Source organism: Procambarus clarkii, chromosome 2 (assembly GCF_040958095.1).
Source record: "Procambarus clarkii isolate CNS0578487 chromosome 2, FALCON_Pclarkii_2.0, whole genome shotgun sequence".
NCBI lineage: Eukaryota > Metazoa > Arthropoda > Malacostraca > Decapoda > Cambaridae > Procambarus > Procambarus clarkii.
In genome coordinates, this window is record NC_091151.1 from 15,843,236 (window position 1) to 15,865,182 (window position 21,947).

At 38.7% G+C, this 21,947-nt stretch overlaps 1 pseudogene; it reads right to left on the bottom strand.

The window, feature by feature from the left end:
- Positions 1 to 2,579: 2,579 nt before the first annotated feature.
- Positions 2,580 to 4,910, bottom strand: LOC138366945 (probable ATP-dependent RNA helicase DDX23 pseudogene; annotated as a pseudogene).
- Between the last annotated feature and the right edge of the window lie 17,037 nt (positions 4,911 to 21,947).

Consider the following 21,947-nt stretch of genomic DNA (forward strand, 5'->3'; position numbering starts at 1 on the left):
GTTCAGCGTCACCTATTTAGCGGTGCGGCTCCCAAACTGGCCTCGTTGTCTTGTGAACACACCCGATTCGAGCCGCCATGACTCCCCACTCTCTCCTTGCTTGGAATCCCCCATTTGTGAATTAGTGTCTGCTGTCACCCTATCCGCAGCCGTGACCCTCTCACTCTCTCTCGCTTTCTGGGAAACCTCACCAGGACAGGAGCAAAAACCAGCTAACATATAAAACATTAAATACACAAATAAACGAACATATGATGATTAGCAATATGATCATACAACACTAAACTGCTACAACCCGGTAGTACTCCAATATCATATTCTGGCTTCACCAACTGTCCATATCAAGTGGCTTCACAACTCTTGGCTTAACACATACTACTCGCTCACTGCTCGGGGCTAAAACACCTGGAACATCTGCATAAGTATCCCCCAACAAAAGACGAAATCAATCTCTCATCTTACGCCATGCCTTACATGCCAATAAATATCCAGGCACTCCCCAAATACAATCATGTGTCCACAGTGAACCTTTATTCTGCTCCTAGAGGCTCACTACCAAGGTATATATCAAGGTCCTCCAAAATCAGGAAAGGCACTTCTGCAGTTCTCTCAATCTGCTGCGCGACGATGTCCTACTCTAACATCAGTTACGCTTATTTACTGTTTCCACAAGGAAACAGGCTCCCCTACACTGCTTGAAGTTCAACTCCTCACTATGGAGTTCTGCTCTACCTCAGAGTTCAGCACATGCTTCTTCTCCTGTCTTGAAGTTCCTCCAGTAACTTCTTCCCAAACAAACTTGCAGTTCCATTATCAAGCCAATAAAATGTTTTCCTAACAGAACATAAAGAATAAACTAATATCCCAGCATTAAATTTTGCCCTCCATTACCATGACTGCGCAGTTCTACTGTGTTGGGTTCTCCCCATCCTGGACGAATCCAAGCTGAAAACATATCTTGACATGTCTTGACGCCCATCAGTCGAGCCTTAACCTCCGTTGAGAACGGAAGTACCACTGCTCCCACCAGCATGTTTTCTCAAATTTAATTACCTGTTTTACCTCAACGGCCCAATAAAATCACTACCCTACATATATACATATATTCACTATGATCGCTGGACACAATTAAACACTGGTAGCTAATCTAACAACTGAATAAACAAGCTTACCACTCTTATGACGTAGAGCACTCACTCCCTGGCCCTCAACATGGCGCTCACACAGGCCGCCCACAAAAAATCGATATAGAACTTCACAAGGCTTTTTCTTGTCCTGACTTGAGTACAAATGTCGCAAACTAGGCTCAACAACAGAAATGCCTACTCACTTCCTTTCTCTTGAAGGAGCACACAATTAGAGTTCCACAAAGGTGTCTCAAGTAAGGTCACGATGTCTGGCTAGCGTCACGTCACCAAAGTATCGACATCTCATTTCATGGCACTTATTACCAGACGATCTGCTCGTATTTTTAAATTACTGACGATTATTCAGTTATTTAATACATACATCTTTCCTCTGACCTCTCACATCAGGCCAGGAAAGCAGAATAACTCTCTCAGGGGTAGACTCCTTCCAGATAATAAATAACACCAGATAATAAAATATTACATTTTTCCAGATAATTAAATATTATATATTTCCAGATAATTCAATATTACATATTACTAGATAATTCAACATTACATATTATTAGTTAATAAAAATATGATTGCATATTACCAGATAATAAAATTATATGTTTACATATTACCAGATAATAATATATTACATATTAACATATTATTAATACCAGTTAATATTACATACCATCAATAAAATAAATATTACTAGATAAAATATAATAATTATTACCATATAATAAAAATATTTAATTTCATATTAACTTATAAAAAAATATATGATTTCATATTAACTTATAAAAAAATATATGATTACATATTAACTTATAATAAAAATATATCATATCTTATTAACTTATAATAAAAATATATGATTTTTCTAATAGGATTTTCTGATATGATAATATGAATAATTTTCTAATAATATATCTCTTCTAATCTCTTCTAATATATATATCTAACCTATGAAAGTGGCAGGTTTTTATTTAGAAAAGGAAAACTAAAATAATGGCCACATGCTTTTATTAAAACTTTACATTATTATATCATGCACTTTCCCATGTCTCTATCTGACTGTTCTAGAGAAATTGAGTTGAAAATTATTATTTCCAAAAACTACAAGAGAAACTAATCAATTCCACATGATTAAATCTTTGCACATGTTCGGATAAAAAAAAAAAGAGTTTAGTGGGTTTTTTTATATTTATTTATTACAGTTACAGTAGTTCCATGTAGGGTAGAGCGAGGCCAGGGGTAGTAAGATTGAAGTATAGTGTGATGTGACACTTGTAATATCACGCTAGAGCCATTAACTAATGTCACACTCATCTATCAATGAGATGATATTGCTAATGTCACAATCATCTATCACTGTTCCCAACAATCCCAATAAATTTAGAGGACAACAGACCAAGTAGTGAAAATTAACCACCTATGGACTGATAATGCAAATATTTTCTATTCCCATGATTTCTTTGTTATAATTGTTCTAGGTTTATGTTGGGCTTCATGGTGGTTAGCCAGCTCTGGCGGACATGTCGACACTGGTGATGACAGAATTAGCTGTTTCAATTCATAGAACAAGTGGGAGTCATCTTTGGTTAAGAAAGAGATGGCCTTTCCATGCTTTCCGGCACGACCAGTACGACCAATTCTGTGGGTGTATTCCTCAATGTTCTTTGCCATATCATAATTGATGACAAGAGATACATCCTTAATATCAATACCACGACCAGCAACATCTGTAGCCACGAGGATATCCTTTTCTCCAGACTTGAAACTAGCGAGAGCATGTTCACGCTGTTCTTGACTTTTACCACCGTGGAGAGTTGTGGCATTGTGGCCTAGATTTTCCAGACCACGGGCTAATAAATCTGCACCCTTCTTCTGATTGACAAAAATGAGTACCGGAGGAGTAATGCCCCGCTTCAAAATATCTAGTAACTTCTTACGCTTCTCTTGTTCACTAACCAGGAACACAGCCTGTTCAACACGTTCCACAGGTTTGCCTATAGAACCAATGTACACATAGGCAGGTCGTCGAAGATACTGCCTTGCCATTCTTTCTACAGCAGTTGGCATAGTAGCTGTAAACATGACTGTTTGCCTATACTTATGTGTAGAGAGAAAATTTTGCAGCAACTTGTCCTCATCTTCAGCATCCTCATTGTCTGGCTTTTCATTTGTCACTGGCATAAACTTAAGAATTTTTTGAACATCTGGCTCAAAACCCATATCAATCATTTTATCAGCCTCATCAAAGACAACATAGGTACACTGATTCAATACAAGGTATCGGTTTTCAAGCACATCTACTAGACGGCCAGGAGTGGCAATAACAATTTCACAGCCCATTCGTAACTTCATACCTTGTTCTTCACGTGACAAGCCGCCAATAACTGCCACTGTGCGGATGCCAAGAGGACCTCCGAACTTTGCCGCTTCTTCTTCGATCTGTTGTGCCAGTTCACGTGTTGGAGCCATGACTAATGCGTATGGCCCCTGGTCTGCATCCTCTAACCTAACAATTTTTGGAAGAGACTGAATCCATTCCAGAAGAGGAATAAGATATGCTAAAGTCTTACCAGAACCAGTCTCTGCAACACCAATAATATCTCGATTTTGTAAGCCAATTGGGATGGCCTGTCTCTGAATTGGTGTCGGGTCCGGAAATCCAACACTAGCAATAATGTCCAAAATATCTTTAGTTATTTTAGATTCTGCCCATTTACGAATGGGATTGGGGATGCGACCTCCTTTGATTGCAATATTGTAATCTTCTCTGAAAATCCGCCAATCACGTTCTGTCATCTCCACTACATTCTTTTCACTCCAGTGTCGATCATCCCACTTTTTCTTATCCTCTTTCTTCTGTTCTTTCTTTATGCGGACCAACTCTTGATCTTTGCCAACCTGAGTACGACGAGGTTCTATATAGTTTCCATAAAACTTTGATTGAACTTTCTTTTGCTCATTTAAGTCTATCCCACCAAAATGCCCACGACCAAAAAAATGAACAGGATGCTTTTTGATGTATAGCTCATTGTAGTCCACTGATGAGTCCTCACTGGCTTCCCAGTCAAACAAGAACTTGCGGTCATTCAACCTGCGAATCTTTTTCTTATCTTTCACAATACCAAGGTATCTTTCATTAACAACATCTCGCTCAAGCTGCTTTTTCCTTTCCAACTCAGCATCCTCCTTATTCTCTCTTGGCTCTCGGTCCCTGCGGTGTCTGTTATGCTCCCGAGGATCGTCCTGCCTCAAGGCCAGCTCCAGTTCCCGCCGACCATCCTGGTACATGACTTCCCGAGCCTTCCTCTCCTCATCTTGCTTCCTGTGCATGTCATCGATCTCTGCTTGTCTGCGCCTGAGTGCCTCCGCTTGCCTCTCTGCCTTGGTGAAGAATTTGGGATGGCTAAGAGCTTCCTCCTCTGCCCTTTTTCTTGCTACAATTTCTTCTAAAGACAAAGGCTCTTTCTTCAACTTCTTTTCCATCTCTTGTTTTTCTGTCGCCTCTCCCTTTAAAAGCTCTTCCTTAGGTGATCGCATTCTTTTGTTCAACGGTTCTCTTTCCTGGTCGCGCTCTGCCACGGGCCTTCTTCCCCTCTCTACTGCGTTCTCTGTCATAGTCTGACTCTTGTTGTCTCTCTCGTTTTCCCGCTCTTTGTAGTGATCACGCTCCTTTTCTCGTTCTCTCTCCCACTTATCACGTTCCCCCTCTCTCCTTTTTCGTTTGTTTTCTTTCTGTTCTCGCCGGTGCGACCTTAATCCCGTATCTTCGTCCATTGTGAATTAATGCCTACTGCGCTATCCTCAGACCATGAAATGTATATTGGTCCAAGTACATACAATCCTCCTCTGGCCAACCTGTGTACTGTTGGGGTAAATTAAGGCGATCGCAGACGTCAAACTATCCAATAGTGAAAGATTCACTGATAAAATTTTGTTAGCACTTAATGTTTCGTAGCACAAGTTTAATCACTACTGACAATTTACGATTGATTGATAAAGATTAAGCCACCCAAGAGGAGGCAAGGGCATGAATAGCCCGTATGACAATTTACGCATGAAACTGTGATTTATATACCCTGTTAGAGAAGAGGTGCAATTCAGTTTCCTTTCCCCCCACCAGGGTAACCTCTGGGAGAAATTGATTGATTGATTATTGTTGTTGTTGTTTTAGATTTAGATACTCAGAACGAAGTGTCCATGTAGCACGGGCTACGGTGAGCCCGTAATTGAGTTCGGTTATTCGCGATAACCTTGTTACTGTGATATTTGAGTCTAAGTTTAAAATGGAGGTGGGGATTCCTCCGTTTTCCCGGTTTATTTTTCGCTTCTGTTTTAGTACACTGGTTTTAGTTTTGTTTTAATAACATTATCTTGGTGGCGGATGTAGATGCAGAATGTTCACTAATGAGTCCCATTCCTCAACGGCTTTTCTAATCATTGTAGTGGCGGTGGAATGTGCATCTAATGCAGTTGCTGTCGTTGGATTATTGTTGAGTTTGATGCACAGGGCTTCAGTAGCTTCACATTCCAGTAAGTAGTGCAATAGTGGCGCCTCTGCTTCTGTTTCACAGATATGACACTCTTTAACTATTGGGTTCATTACTCTCCAGCAGCACTTGTAACCAAGTCTGTGTCTGTGTATGGCTACTGCAATGTCTCTGGATATCTTTTTGCCAGGCAAGAAAGAGGAGTAACCAGTGGCTTGTTCGTACCATATCGCAGTGGGTCTTCCTTCCGCTACTTTGGCTCTGTGGCAACTTTTGATAGTTGGGAGTATTTTCTTCTTGATTTGCTCCTTAATATCTGAAAAACTTGGAGGTATTTGAACCTGTACAACAGGTGGAGCAGTGGCAGTTTTTGCTAGTGAGTCTGCCTTTTCATTACCATCTATGCCAATGTGACTTGGTATCCAATTTAGGGTGATTGACAGTCCTAGATTATGTTTTTTTTCCTATATGTTGAATTTCTGTGAGGAGTTGTGTATTATCTCTGTGCAGACTGTATAACAATGCCCGGAGCGAAGATTTAGAGTCAGTATGAATGATGACATCATGTAAATTATTCTCAATTGTATAGTTTATTGCCTCCTTCAGGGCATATAATTATGTTTGCAATGTTGAGCACCTACTATTCATGCTCCAGTAAACTTCGTGGTTGTTAGTGTAAACTGTTGCTCCAGCAAAACCTTTTTCTTAATCAATTGATCCATCTGTGAAGATATGAGTCGTTGTAGGTCTTGAGATACTTTCCATTTGTTGTTCTATTACTTCTTTGAGCCTCTGCGAGTCACATGCTTATTTTTTAACTGGTAATTCTTCAATGATTATCTTTAGACTCGATTCTTCCCATGGAGGAGGCTGCCGAAAGTGTTGATATGGTCTATCTTCCCCTTTATTTTTAATGGTCCATGACTGATTCATTACATAAGAACATAAGAATAAAGGTAACTGCAGAAGGTCTATTGACCCATACGAGGCAGCTTCTATTTATAACCACCCAATTCCACTCATATACATGTCCAACCCAAGCTTGAAACAGTCAAGGGACTACACGTTCACCACGTTATGTGGTAATTGGTTATAAAAATCAACAACCCTGTTACAACCAGAATTTACCCAAGTCTTCCCTAAATCTAAACTTATCCAATTTATACCCATTGTTTCGTTTTCTGTCTTGTGTTGATACTTTTAATACCCTATTAATATCCCCTTTGTTATGTACATTCATCCACTTGTAAACCTCTATCATGTCACCCCTAACTCTTCGCCTTTCAAGTGAATGCAAGTTAAGCTTTGTTAATCTTTCTTCATATGAAAGATTTCTAATTTGGGGAATTAACTTAGTTATCCTACGCTGGACAAGTTCAAGTGAATTTATATCCATTCCATAGTATGGCGACCAAAACTGAACTGCATAATCTAAATGAGGCCTAACCAGAGCAAGATATATCTGAAGAACAACACCAGGTGTCTTGTTACTAACGCTTCGATTAATAAATCCCAGTGTCCTATTTGCCTTATTACGAACATTCGTGCATTGATCCTTTCGTTTTAAATTCTTACTAATCATAACTCCCAGATCCCTTTCGCAAACCGACTTCGCAATCTCAACACCATCAAGCTCGTATCTTGTAACTCTATCATCATTACCTAGCCTCAGAACTTTACATTTATCAGCATTAAACTGCATCTGTCAATCCACTGACCATTTCAAAACCCTATCTAGATCAATTTGTCTTCGCTTGCCCTGTTATGCGAACTTCGTAGTTTCTTTTTGCTTTCCTTATCTCTTTTTTAACATTTCTAACCAGTTCTGCGAATTCCAGTTCTAAACTGACTTCCCCTTTCTTAATCCTTTTGTACCAGGCTCTCTTTTTACTTATAAGGTTCTTCAGATCCTTTGTTATCCACTTTGGATCATCGATCTATTCAATTTAAGAACATAAGAACAAAGGTAACTGCAGAAGGCCTATTGGCCCATACGAGGCAGCTCCTATCTCTAACCACCCTAATATACTTGTCCAACCCGCGCTTGAAACAATCGAGGGACCCCACCTCCATCACGCCACGTGGCAACTGGTTCCACAAATCAACAACCCTGTTACTGAACCAGTATTTACCCAAGTCTTTCCTAAATCTAAACTTATCCAATTTATACCCATTGTTTCGTGTTCTGTCTTGTGTTGATATTTTTAATACCCTATTAATATACCCCCTGTTCCTTCATCCACTTGTAAACCTCTATCATGTCACCCCTAACTCTTCGCCTTACCAGTGAATGCAACTCAAGCTTTGTTAATCTTTCTTCATATGAAAGATTTCTAATTTGGGGAATTAATTTTGGAGGTGCTGTCACAGTGAGAGGTTGTGTTAGCTGGAGCTCTGGAGTAACATTATTATTGCAATAATGGAAGGATTAGTGAATGATTTGGTGAGTTTGGTTGGAGCTCTGAGAACAGAGATGGATTCCCTGCGGGAGGAGGTACGACGGCTGAGAATTCGAGAGGAAACCAAGGAGGAGACCAGTGTTGACGAGACCTCATCGTGGAGAGTAGTGAAAGACAGGGGTCTTAAGAAGACCTTGATAAGGCCGCCTACAGACGCCCTAAGGACGGCAAATTCATTTGCCGTGTTGGAGGACGAATGCTGTAGTGCGCCTGCAGCGAGGAACGGCGGAGCTCAGGCCCCTCAGGCTGCTCAGAAAGTTAGGGCGGTACCGAACCGAATTTTGATTGTGGTAGATTCCCAGGTGAGGTATTTAGACAGAACGTTTTGTGCCAGAGATAGGGGGAACAGATTAAGGGTTTGCTATGCGGGAGCTGGAATTGGTGATATTGTTGGAAACATGAATGATATTATGACGGGAAATGGAAACAAACCCATTATTTGTATTAGGTAATGATGTTGGGCGAGTTAGGAGTGAGGAACTAATACAGAGATTTAGGACAGCCATTGAATTAGTTAGGAGCAAGGGAGGAATCCCGATCATATGTGGCATTCCAAGAAAGGGAGTGGGAAATGAATGGATGTCGAGGGCACTTGGTGTCAATTGCCGGCTGGAAAGATATTGCAAATCAAATGAAATATCTTTCATAGACAACTGGGAACGCTTCTATGGAAGAAATGAAATGTATGCTCGTGATGGGGTGCATCTATCGAGGGCTGGGGTTGTTGCTGTTGCGAACTCGTTGGAACTAGTGGTTAGAGGTGTTTTTTTGGGTTTAAACTGTTAGTAGATAGAGGTATGGGAATTGATTTGGAGGAAGGAGGTAATAAAAGTAGGTGTTCGTGGGAGAAAAGAATTGGCAAAATGATCAGGGAAAGAAAAGGGCCTCAAAATAACAATTCACTTAGGATATATTACACTAACAGTAGAAGTCTAAGAAATAAAATTAATGAATTAAATGCTCTTGTCTGCACAGAAAAAATAGATATTATTGCACACCGAAACGTGGATGAATGTAGAAAATAGAGAACTATTAGCTGAATATCAGATAAATGGATTTAAACTATTTCATACAGATAGATATATTAGACGAGGAGGGGGAGTAGCCACATATGTTAGGGACAATTTGAAATGTAGTCTCAAAGAGGGAATCAAAACTGAGCCACACACAGAAACTATTTGGATAGAATTAAATGAAAAAGCAAATAATATATAATAGGAGTTTTATATAGGCCACCAAATTTAGACAGAATGGAAGCAAAGCATCTATGGAATGAAATATCTAGAGCATCTAGATCTAACAGTATTTATGTCATGGGTGACTTTAATTTTAGTGGAATAAACTGGATGAACAAAACAGGGAATAGTGAAGCAGAAGATTTTCTAGAATTAATTGACGATTGCTTTCTTACGCAACACATTAAGGAACCAACGCGGGAAAATAATATTTTAGATTTAGTGTTAACTAATAGGGAAACACAAATTAATGACATCGAAATAGGGAGTGAGCTAGGGAACAGTGATCACAAAGTAATCAGATTTAGCATAGAATGGAATAGACCTGTAGGAGAAAATTCTGTTAAAGTGCCAGATTTTCGAAAAGCTGATTTTAAAAGCCTAAGAAATTTTTTGGGTCAAATAGATTGGAAAGTCTTGGGTATGGGGTGTGGGCCGGTCTTAGACGAGACATGAACCCAGCGACAGGTGACGTAAAAGGGGATTTCGATGTGGATTTAATATAACTTATTTAAGAATATTCTAAACAAAGCACAGGAACGTAGTATACCATACAAATGGAATAGATCGAATACTAATGACCCAAAGTGGATAACAAATAATTTAAAGAACCTTATAGGTAAAAAGAGAGCTTGGTACAAAAGGATTAAGAATGGGGAAGTCAGGTTAGAACAGGAATTCATGCAACTGGTTAGAAATGTTAAAAAAGAGATTAGGAAAGCAAAAAGAAACTATGAAGTTCGCATAGCAGAGCAAGCAAAGTCAAATCCTAAAGGGTTTTTTCAGTTATATCGAACTAAGACTAGGGAAAGGATAGGTCCATTAAAATCTGAGACAGGTCAAATAACGGATAATGACAAGGAGATGAGCAGTATTTTTAACAAATATTTTATATCTGTATTTACTAAAGAAGAACTTAACAATATGCCTTCAGCCGAACAAGTCTATGTGGGTGAGGATGAGGACAGGTTGACTAGTTTAGCAGTTACCAGGGAGGATGTAATTAAACAATTAGAAAAACTAAAACCAAACAAATCCCCAGGGCCGGATGAAGTGTTTGCCAGGGTGCTTAAAGAATGCAAAGAGGAGCTTTCCGAGCCACTGTCTACCATATTTAATAAATCAATAGAGTCAGGCAGAGTGCCATAGTCATGGAAGGTAGCTAATGTGGTACCAATTTTTAAGAAAGGAGATAGATCACTTGCGTCAAACTATCGGCCAATTAGCCTAACGTCTATTGTGGGAAAGTTACTCGAATCAATAATTGCAAATACAATTCGTCTAACATAAATTAATAAATGAGCCGCAACATGGTTTTACAAATGGCCGTTCATGTTTAACAAATTTGCTAACTTTTTATTCCAGCATAGTTAAGGCAGTTGATAGTGGTAAGGATTGTGATGTTGTGTACCTTGACTTTAGCAAAGCTTTTGATACAGTGCCACATGAAAGACTAATTACAAAAATAGAAGCTCATGGTATTGGGGGTGCTATATTAACTTGGATTAGGGCATGGCTATTCCAAAGGAAACAGAGAGTTAGTATAAATGGGGTTAAGTCAGAGTGGGATAATGTTGTTAGTGGGGTGCCACAGGGCTCTGTCCTGGGACCTCTGTTGTTTATAATATATATAAATGATTTAGATTCAGGTTTGAGTAGCAACATTTGCAAATTTGCCGATGATACGAAAATCGGTAGGGAAATTAATTCGGAGGACTCACTATCACTTCAAGTTGATCTAGATAGCGTTTTGAAATGGTCCAAGGATTGGCAGATGCAGTTTAATGCTGATAAATGTAAAGTTCTGAGGTTAGGTAATGATGATAGGGTTACAAGATACGAGCTAGATGGTGTTGAGATTGCGAAGTCGATTTGCGAAAGGGATCTGGGAGTTATGATTAGCGTTTCTGCCCGAAACGCTGCGCGTGCTAGTGGCTTTACAAGACTGTAATTACCATATTTGTATCCTCACATTCCTTATGTACATTCTTGTATATGCATAAATAAATAAATAAATAAATAAGAATTTAAAACAAAAGGATCAATGCATAAATGTTCGTAATAAGGCAAATCGGACACTTGGATTTATTAATCGCAGCGTTAGTAACAAGACACCTGTGTTGTTCTCAAGCTATATCTTGCTCTAGTTAGGCCTCATTTAGATTATGCAGTTCAGTTTTGGTCGCCATATTATAGAATGGATATAAATTCACTTGAACGTGTCCAGCGTAGGATGACTAAGTTAATTCCCCAAATTAGAAATCTTTCATATGAAGAAAGATTAACAAAGCTTAAGTTGCATTCACTGGAAAGGCGAAGAGTTAGGGGTGACATGATAGAGGTTTACAAGTGGGTGAATGGACATAACAAAGGGGATATTAATAGGGTATTAAAAGTATCAACACAAGACAGAACACGAAACAATGGGTATAAATTGGATAAGTTTAGATTTAGGAAAGACTTGGGTAAATACTGGTTCAGTAACAGGGTTGTTGATTTGTGGAACCAATTGCCGCGTAACATTGTAGAGGTGGGGTCCGTCGATTGTTTCAAGCATGGGTTGGACATGTATATGAGTGGGATTGGGTGGTTATAAATAGGAGCTGCCTCGTATGGGCCAACAGGCCTTCTGCAGTTGCCTTTGTTCTTATGTTCTTATATTTATTAAAAATACTACTCATCTCTTCATCACTATCTGTTATTTGACCTGTCTCAGTTTTTAATGGACCTATCCTTTCCCTAGTCTTAGTAAGATATAACTGAAAAAACCCTTTAGGATTTGTCTTTGCTTGCCCTGCTATGCGAACTTCATAGTTTCTTTTTGCTTTCCTTATCTCTTTTTTAACATTTCTAACCAGTTGTACGAATTCCTGTTCTAAAGTGACCTCCCCATTTTTAATCCTTTTGTACCAAGCTCTCTTTTTACCTATAAGGTTCTTCAAAATCTTTGTTATCCATTTTGGGTCATTAGTATTCGACCTATTCAATTTGTATGGTATACTACGTTCCTGTGAACCAATTACCGCGTAACGTGATGGAGGTGGGGTCCCTCGATTGTTTCAAACGCGGGTTGGACAAGTATATGAGTGGGATTGGGTGGTTATAAATAGGAGCTGCCTCAGGTGCAGTCACAGTGAGAGGTTGTGTTAGCTGGAGCTCCGATTCTAATAACATTATTATTGCAATAATGGAAGGATTAGTAAAAGATTTGGTGAGTCTGGTTGGAGCTCTGAGAGCAGAGATGGATTCCCTGCGGGAGGAGGTACGACGGCTACGACTTCGGGAGGAAACGAAGGAGGAGGCCAGTGTTGACGGGACCTCATTAAGAAGACCTCGTCTTGGCAAGTTGTGAAAGACAGGGGTCTTAAGAAGACCTTGGCAAAACCGACAACTAATAGCCTACACCTAAGGACTTTTAACGCATTTGACGTATTAGAGGACGAGTGCTGTGTGGAACCTGTTGTTCAACGAGGTGGCAAAGACAAAGTAACGAGGAGCATTGAAGCGCAGGTCCCTCAAACTGCTCGAAAGGAAAAGGGAGAATCGAAGCGAATTTTGGTTGTGGGAGATTCCCAGGTGAGGTATTTAGACAGAACGTTTTGTGCCAGAGATAGGGGGAACAGATTAAGGGTTTGCTATCCGGGAGCTGGAATTGGTGATATTGTTGGAAACATGAATGATATTATGACAGGAAATGGAAACAAACCCATTATTTGTATTAGTGCAGGGGGTAATGATGTTGGACGAGTTAGGAGTGAGGAACTAATACAGAGATTCAGGACAGCCATTGAATTAGTTAGGAGCAAGGGAGGAATCCCGATCATATGTGGCATTCTTCCAAGAAAGGGAGTAGGAAATGAATGGATATCGAGGGCACTTGGTGTCAATTGCCGGCTGGAAAGATATTGCAAATCAAATGCAATATCTTTCATAGACAACTGGGAACACTTCTATGGAAGAAATGAAATGTATGCTCGTGATGGAGTGCATCTATCGAGAGCTGGGGTTGTTGCTGTTGCGAACTCGTTGGAAGAAGTGGTTAGAGGTGTTTGTTTGGGTTTAAACTGTTAGTAGATAGAGGTATGGGAATTGATTTGGAAGAAGGAGGTAATAAAAGTATGTGTTTGTGGGAGAAAGGAATTGGCAAAATGATCAGGAAAAGAGAAGGGCGTCAAAATAACAATTCACTTAGGGTATATTACACTAACAGTAGAAGTCTAAGAAATAAAATTAACGAATTAAATGCTCTTGTCTGCACAGAAAAAATAGATATTATTGCACTTACCGAAACGTGGATGAATGTAGAAAATAGAGAACTATTAGCTGAATATCAAATAAATGGATTTAAACTATTTCACACAGATAGATATATTAGACGAGGAGGGGGAGTAGCCATATATGTTAGGGACAATTTGAAATGTAGTCTCAAAGAGGGAATCAAAACTAAGCCACACACAGAAACAATTTGGATAGAATTATACGAAAAAGCAAATAATATTATAATAGGAGTTATATATAGGCCACCAAATTTAGACAGAATGGAAGCAAAGCATCTATGGGATGAAATATCTAGGGCATCTAGATCTAACAGTATTTACGTCATGGGTGACTTTAATTTTAGTGGAATAAACTGGTTAAACAAAACAGGGAATAGTGAAGCAGAAGATTTTCTAGAATTAATTGACGATTGCTTTCTTACGCAACACATTAAGGAACCAACACGGGAAAATAATATTTTAGATTTAGTGTTAACTAATAGGGAAACACAAATTAATGACATCGAAATAGGGAGTGAGCTAGGGAACAGTGATCACAAAGAAATCAGATTTAGCATAGAATGGAATAGACCTGTAGGAGAAAATTCTGTTAAAGTGCCAGATTTTCGAAAAGCTGATTTTAATAGCCTTAGAAATTTTTTGGGTCAAATTGATTGGAAAGTCTTGGGTATGGGGTGGGGGCCGGTCTTGGAGCGAGACATGAACCTAGCGATAGGTGACGTAAATGGGGATTTCGATGTGGATTCAATATATAACTTATTTAAGAATATTCTAAACAAAGCACAGGAACGTAGTATACTATACAAATTGAATAGATCGAATACCAATGACCCAAAGTGGATAACAAAGAATTTGAAGAACCTTATTGGTAAAAAGAGAGCTTGGTACAAAAGGATTAAAAATGGGGAGGTCACTTTAGAACAGGAATTCGTACAACAGGTTAGAAATGTTAAAAAAGAGATAAGGAAAGCAAAAAGAAACTATGAAGTTCGCATAGCAGGGCAAGCAAAGACAAATCCTAAAGGGTTTTTTCAGTTATATCGTACTAAGACTAGGGAAAGGATAGGTCCATTAAAAACTGAGACAGGTCAAATAACAGACAGTGATGAAGAGATGAGTAGTATTTTTAATAAATATTTTGTATCTATATTTACTAAAGAGGAACTTAACAATATGCCTTCAGCTGAACAAGTCTATGTGGATGGGGACGAGGACAGGTTGACGAGTTTAACAGTTACCAGGGAGGATGTTCTTAAACAAATAGTAAAGCTCAAACCAAACAAATCCCCAGGGCCGGATGAATTGTTTGCCAGGGTGCTTAAAGAATGCAAAGAGGAGCTTTGTGACCCACTGTCAACCATATTTAATAAATCAATAGAGTCAGGCAGAGTGCCAGAGTTTTGGAAAGTTGCTAATGTGATACCAGTTTTTAAGAAAGGAGATAGATCACTTGTGTCTAACTATCGACCAATTAGCCTAACGTCTATTGTGGGAAAGTTACTCGAATCTATAATAGCAAATAAAATTCGTCTTCATCTTGAAAAACATAAATTAATAATTGAGTCGCAACATGGTTTTATAAATGGCCGTTCATGTTTAACAAATTTGTTATCTTTTTATTCTAGCATTGTTGAGGCAGTTGATAGTGGTAAGGATTGCGATGTTGTGTACCTTGACTTTAGCAAAGCTTATGAAAAACATAAATTAATAATTGAGTCGCAACATGGTTTTATAAATGGCCGTTCATGTTTAACAAATTTGTTATCTTTTTATTCTAGCATTGTTGAGGCAGTTGATAGTGGTAAGGATTGCGATGTTGTATACCTTGACTTTAGCAAAGCTTTTGGTACAGTGCCACATGAAAGACTGATTAAAAAAATAGAGTCTCATGGTATTGGGGGTGCTATATTAAGCTGGATTAGGGCATGGCTATACCAAAGGAAACAGAGAGTTAGTATAAATGGAATCAAGTCAGAGTGGGAAAATGTTGTAAGTGGAGTGCCTCAAGGCTCTGTCCTGGGACCTCTGTTGTTTATAATATATATAAATGATTTAGATTCAGGTTTGAGTAGCAACATTTGCAAATTTGCCGATGATACGAAAATCGGTAGGGAAATTAATTCGGAGGAGGACTCACTATCACTTCAAGTTGATCTAGATAGGGTTTTGAAATGGTCAAAGGATTGGCAGATGCAGTTTAATGCTGATAAATGTAAAGTTCTGAGGTTAGGTAATGATGATAGAGTTACAAGATACGAGCTAGATGGTGTTGTGATTGCGAAGTCGGATTGCGAAAGGGATCTGGGAGTTATGATTAGTAAGAATTTAAAACAAAAGGATCAATGCATAAATGTTCGTAATAAGGCAAATCGGACACTTGGATTTATTAATCGCAGCGTTAGTAACAAGACACCTGGTGTGGTTCTCAAGCTATATCTTGCTCTAGTTAGGCCCCATTTAGATTATGCAGTTCAGTTTTGGTCGCCATATTATAGAATGGATATAAATTCACTTGAACGTGTCCAGCGTAGGATGACTAAGTTAATTCCCCAAATTAGAAATCTTTCATATGAAGAAAGATTAACAAAGCTTAAGTTGCATTCACTGGAAAGGCGAAGAGTTAGGGGTGACATGATAGAGGTTTACAAGTGGATGAATGGACATAACCGGGGGGATATTAATAGGGTATTAAAAGTATCAACACAGGACAGAACACGAAACAATGGATATAAATTGGATAAGTTTAGATTTAGGAAAGACTTGGGGAAATACTGGTTCAGTAACAGGGTTGTTGATTTGTGGAACCAATTGCCGCGTAACATTGTGGAGGTGGGGTCCCTCGATTGTTTCAAGCACGGGTTGGACAAGTATATGAGTGGGATTGGGTGGTTATAGAATAGGAGCTGCCTCGTATGGGCCAATAGGCCTTCTGCAGTTACCTTTGTTCTTATGTTCTTATGTTCTTATGTTCTTTTGATACAGTGCCACATGAAAGACTGATTAAAAAGTTAGAGTCTCATGGTATTGGGGGTGCTATATTAAGCTGGATTAGGGCATGGTTATACCAAAGGAAACAGAGAGTTAGTATAAATGGAGTCAAGTCAGAGTGGGAAAATGTTGTAAGTGGGGTGCCTCAGGGCTCTGTCCTGGGACCTCTGTTGTTTATAATATATATAAATGATTTAGATTCAGGTTTGAGTAGCAACATTTGCAAATTTGCCGATGATACGAAAATCGGTAGGGAAATTAATTCGGAGGAGGACTCACTATCACTTCAAGTGGATCTAGATAGGGTTTTGAAATGGTCAAAGGATTGGCAGATGCAGTTTAATGCTGATAAATGTAAAGTTCTGAGGTTAGGTAATGATGATAGAGTTACAAGATACGAGCTAGATGGTGTTGAGATTGCGAAAGGGATCTGGGAGTTATGATTAGTAAGAATTTAAAACAAAAGGATCAATGCATAAATGTTCGAAATAAGGCAAATCGGACACTTGGACTTATTAATCGCAGCGTTAGTAACAAGACACCTGGTGTGGTTCTCAAGCTATTTCTTGCTCTATTTAGGCCCCATTTAGATTATGCAGTTCAGTTTTGGTCGCCATATTATAGAATGGATATAAATTCACTTGAACGTGTCCAGCGTAGGATGACTAAGTTAATTCCCCAAATTAGAAATCTTTCATATGAAGAAAGATTAACAAAGCTTAAGTTGCATTCACTGGAAAGGCGAAGAGTTAGGGGTGACATGATAGAGGTTTACAAGTGGGTGAATGGACATAACAAAGGGGATATTAATAGGGTATTAAAAGTATCAACACAAGACAGAACACGAAACAATGGGTATAAGAACATAAGAACAAAGGTAACTGCAGAAGGCCTATTGGCCCATACGAGGCAGCTCCTATTCTATAACCACCCAATCCCACTCATATACTTGTCCAACCCGTGCTTGAAACAATCGAGGGACCCCACCTCCACAATGTTACGCGGCAATTGGTTCCACAAATCAACAACCCTGTTACTGAACCAGTATTTACCCAAGTCTTTCCTAAATCTAAACTTATCCAATTTATATCCATTGTTTCGTGTTCTGTCCTGTGTTGATACTTTTAATACCCTATTAATATCCCCCCGGTTATGTCCATTCATCCACTTGTAAACCTCTATCATGTCACCCCTAACTCTTCGCCTTTCCAGTGAATGCAACTTAAGCTTTGTTAATCTTTCTTCATATGAAAGATTTCTAATTTGGGGAATTAACTTAGTCATCCTACGCTGGACACGTTCAAGTGAATTTATATCCATTCTATAATATGGCGACCAAAACTGAACTGCATAATCTAAATGGGGCCTAACTAGAGCAAGATATAGCTTGAGAACCACACCAGGTGTCTTGTTACTAACGCTGCGATTAATAAATCCAAGTGTCCGATTTGCCTTATTACGAACATTTATGCATTGATCCTTTTGTTTTAAATTCTTACTAATCATAACTCCCAGATCCCTTTCGCAATCCGACTTCGCAATCACAACACCATCTAGCTCGTATCTTGTAACTATCATCATTACCTAACCTCAGAACTTTACATTTATCAGCATTAAACTGCATCTGCCAATCCTTTGACCATTTCAAAACCCTATCTAGATCAACTTGAAGTGATAGTGAGTCCTCCTCCGAATTAATTTCCCTCCCGATTTTCGTATCATCGGCAAATTTGCAAATGTTGCTACTCAAACCTGAATCTAAATCATTTATATATATTATAAACAACAGAGGTCCCAGGACAGAGCCTTGAGGCACTCCACTTACAACATTTTCCCACTCTGACTTGATTCCATTTATACTAACTCTCTGTTTCCTTTGGTATAGCCATGCCCTAATCCAGCTTAATATAGCACCCCCAATACCATGAGACTCTATTTTTTTTTAATCAGTCTTTCATGTGGCACTGTATCAAAAGCTTTGCTAAAGTCAAGGTATACAACATCGCAATCCTTACCACTATCAACTGCCTCAACAATGCTAGAATAAAAAGATAACAAATTTGTTAAACATGAACGGCCATTTATAAAACCATGTTGCGACTCAATTATTAATTTATGTTTTTCAAGATGAAGACGAATTTTATTTGCTATTATAGATTCGAGTAACTTTCCCACAATAGACGTTAGGCTAATTGGTCGATAGTTAGACGCAAGTGATCTATCTCCTTTCTTAAAAACTGGTATCACATTAGCAACTTTCCAAAACTCTGGCACTCTGCCTGACTCTATTGATTTATTAAATATGGTTGACAGTGGGTCACAAAGCTCCTCTTTGCATTCTTTAAGCACCCTAGCAAACACTTCATCCGGCCCTGGGGATTTGTTTGGTTTGAGTTTTACTATTTGTTTAAGAACATCCTCCCTGGTAACTGCTAAACTCGTCAACCTGTCCTCGTCCCCACCCACATAGACTTGTTCGGCTGAAGGCATATTGTTAAGTTCCTCTTTAGTAAATACAGATACAAAATATTTATTAAAAATACTACTCATCTCTTCATCACTATCTGTTATTTGACCTGTCTCAGTTTTTAATGGACCTATCCTTTCCCTAGTCTTAGTACGATATAACTGAAAAAACCCTTTAGGATTTGTCTTTGCTTGCCTTGCTATGCGAACTTCATAGTTTCTTTTTGCTTTCCTTATCTCTTTTTTAACATTTCTAACCAGTTGTACGAATTCCTGTTCTAAAGTGACCTCCCCATTTTTAATCCTTTTGTACCAAGCTCTCTTTTTACCTATAAGGTTCTTCAAATTCTTTGTTATCCACTTTGGGTCATTAGTATACGATCTATTCAATTTGTATGGTATACTACGTTCCTGTGCTTTGTTTAGAATATTCTTAAATAAGTTATATATTGAATCCACATCGAAATCCCCATTTAAGTCACCTATCGCTGGGTTCATGTCTCGCTCCAAGACCGGCCCACACCCCATACCCAAGCCTTTCCAATCAATTTGACCCAAAAAATTTCTTAGGCTATTAAAATCAGCTTTTCGAAAATCTGGCACTTTAACAGAATTTTCTCCTACTGGTCTATTCCATTCTATGCTAAATCTGATTTCTTTGTGATCACTGCTCCCTAGCTCACTCCCTATTTGGATGTCATTAATTTGCGTTTCCCTGTTAGTTAACACTAAATCTAAAATATTATTTTCCCGTGTTGGTTCCTTAATGTGTTGCGTAAGAAAGCAATCGTCAATTAATTCTAGAAAATCTTCTGCTTCACTATTCCCTGTTTTGTTCAACCAGTTTATTCCGCTAAAATTAAAGTCACCCATGACATAAATACTGTTAGATCTAGATGCTCTAGATATTTCATCCCATAGATGCTTTGCTTCCATTCTGTCTAAATTTGGTGGCCTATATATTACTCCTATTATAATATTATTAGCTTTTTCGTTTAATTCAATCCAAATAGTTTCTGTGTGTGGCTCAGTTTTGATTCCCTCTTTGAGACTACATTTCAAATTGTCCCTAACATATATGGCTACTCCACCTCCTCGTCTAATATATCTATCTGTGTGAAATAGTTTAAATCCATATATTTGATATTCAGCTAATAGTTCTCTATTTTCTACATTCATCCACGTTTCGGTAAGTGCAATAATATCTATTTTTTCTGTGCAGACAAGAGCATTTAATTCGTTAATTTTATTTCTTAGACTTCTACTGTTAGTGTAATATACCCTAAGTGAATTGTTATTTTGCGGACCTTCTCTTTCCCTGATCGTTTTGCCAATTCCTTTCTCCCACAAACACATACTTTTATTACCTCCTTCCTCCAAATCAATTCCCATACCTCTATCTACTAACAGTTTAAACCCAAACAAACACCTCTAACCACTTCTTCTAGCGAGTTCGCAACAGCAACAACCCCAGCTCTCGATAGATGCACCCCATCACGAGCATACATTTCATTTCTTCCATAGAAGTGTTCCCAGTTGTCTATGAAAGATATTGCATTTGATTTGCAATATCTTTCCAGCCGGCAATTGACACCAAGTGCCCTCGATATCCATTCATTTCCCACTCCCTTTCTTGGAAGAATGCCACATATGATCGGGATTCCTCCCTTGCTCCTAACTAACTCTATGGCTGTTTTATACCTCTGAATCAGTTCCTCACTCCTGACTCGACCAACATCATTTCCTCCCACGCTAATGCAAATAATGGGATTGTTCCCATTACCAGCCATAATATCATTCATGTTGTTTATAATATCACCAATGCCAGCTCCGGGATAGCAAACCCTTAACCTGTTCCCCCTATCTCTAGCACAAAACGTTCTATCCAAATACCTTATCTGGGAATCTCCCACAACTAATGTTTGCTTAGGTACTTCCTTTACTTTCTGAGGGGCCTGCGCTTCCTTTCTCTTCGTTGCTCTTCGTTGCTTCCTTTTCTCTTCGTTGTATAAATTGGATAAGTTTAGATTTAGGAAAGACTTGGGTAAATACTGGTTCAGTAACAGGGTTGTTGATTTGTGGAACCAATTGCCGCGTAACATTGTGGAGGTGGGGTCCCTCGATTGTTTCAAGTGCGGGTTGGACAAGTATATGAGTGGGATTGGGTGGTTATAAATAGGAGCTGCCTCGTATGGGTCAACAGGCCTTCTGCAGTTGCCTTTGTTCTTATGTTCTTATGTTAACTTAGTCATCCTACGTTGGACACGTTCAAGTGAATTTATATCCATTCTATAATACGGTGACCAAAACTGAACTGCATAATCTAAATGGGGCCTAACCAGAGCAAGATATAGCTTGAGAACCACACCAGGTGTCTTGTTACTAACGCTTCGATTAATAAATCCCAGTGTCCTATTCGCCTTATTACGAACATTCATGCATTGATCCTTTTGTTTTAATTTCTTACTAATCATAAATCCCAGATCCCTTTCGCAATCCGACTTCGCAATCTCAACACCATCTAGCTCGTATCTTGTAACTCTATCATCATTACCTAGCCTCAGAACTTTACATTTATCAGCATTAAACTGCATTTGCCAATCCTTTGACCATTTCAAAACCCTATCTAGATCAACTTGAAGTGATAGCGAGTCCTCCCCCGAATTAATTTCCCTACCGATTTTCGTATCATCGGCAAATTTGCAAATGTTGCTACTCAAACCTGAATCTAAATCATTTATATATATTATAAACAACAGAGGACCCAGGACAGAGCCCTGAGGTACTCCACTAACAACATTATCCCACTCTGACTTAACCCCATTTATACTAACTCTCTGTTTCCTTTGGAATAGCCATGCCCTAATTCAAGTTAATATAGCACCCCCAATACCATGAG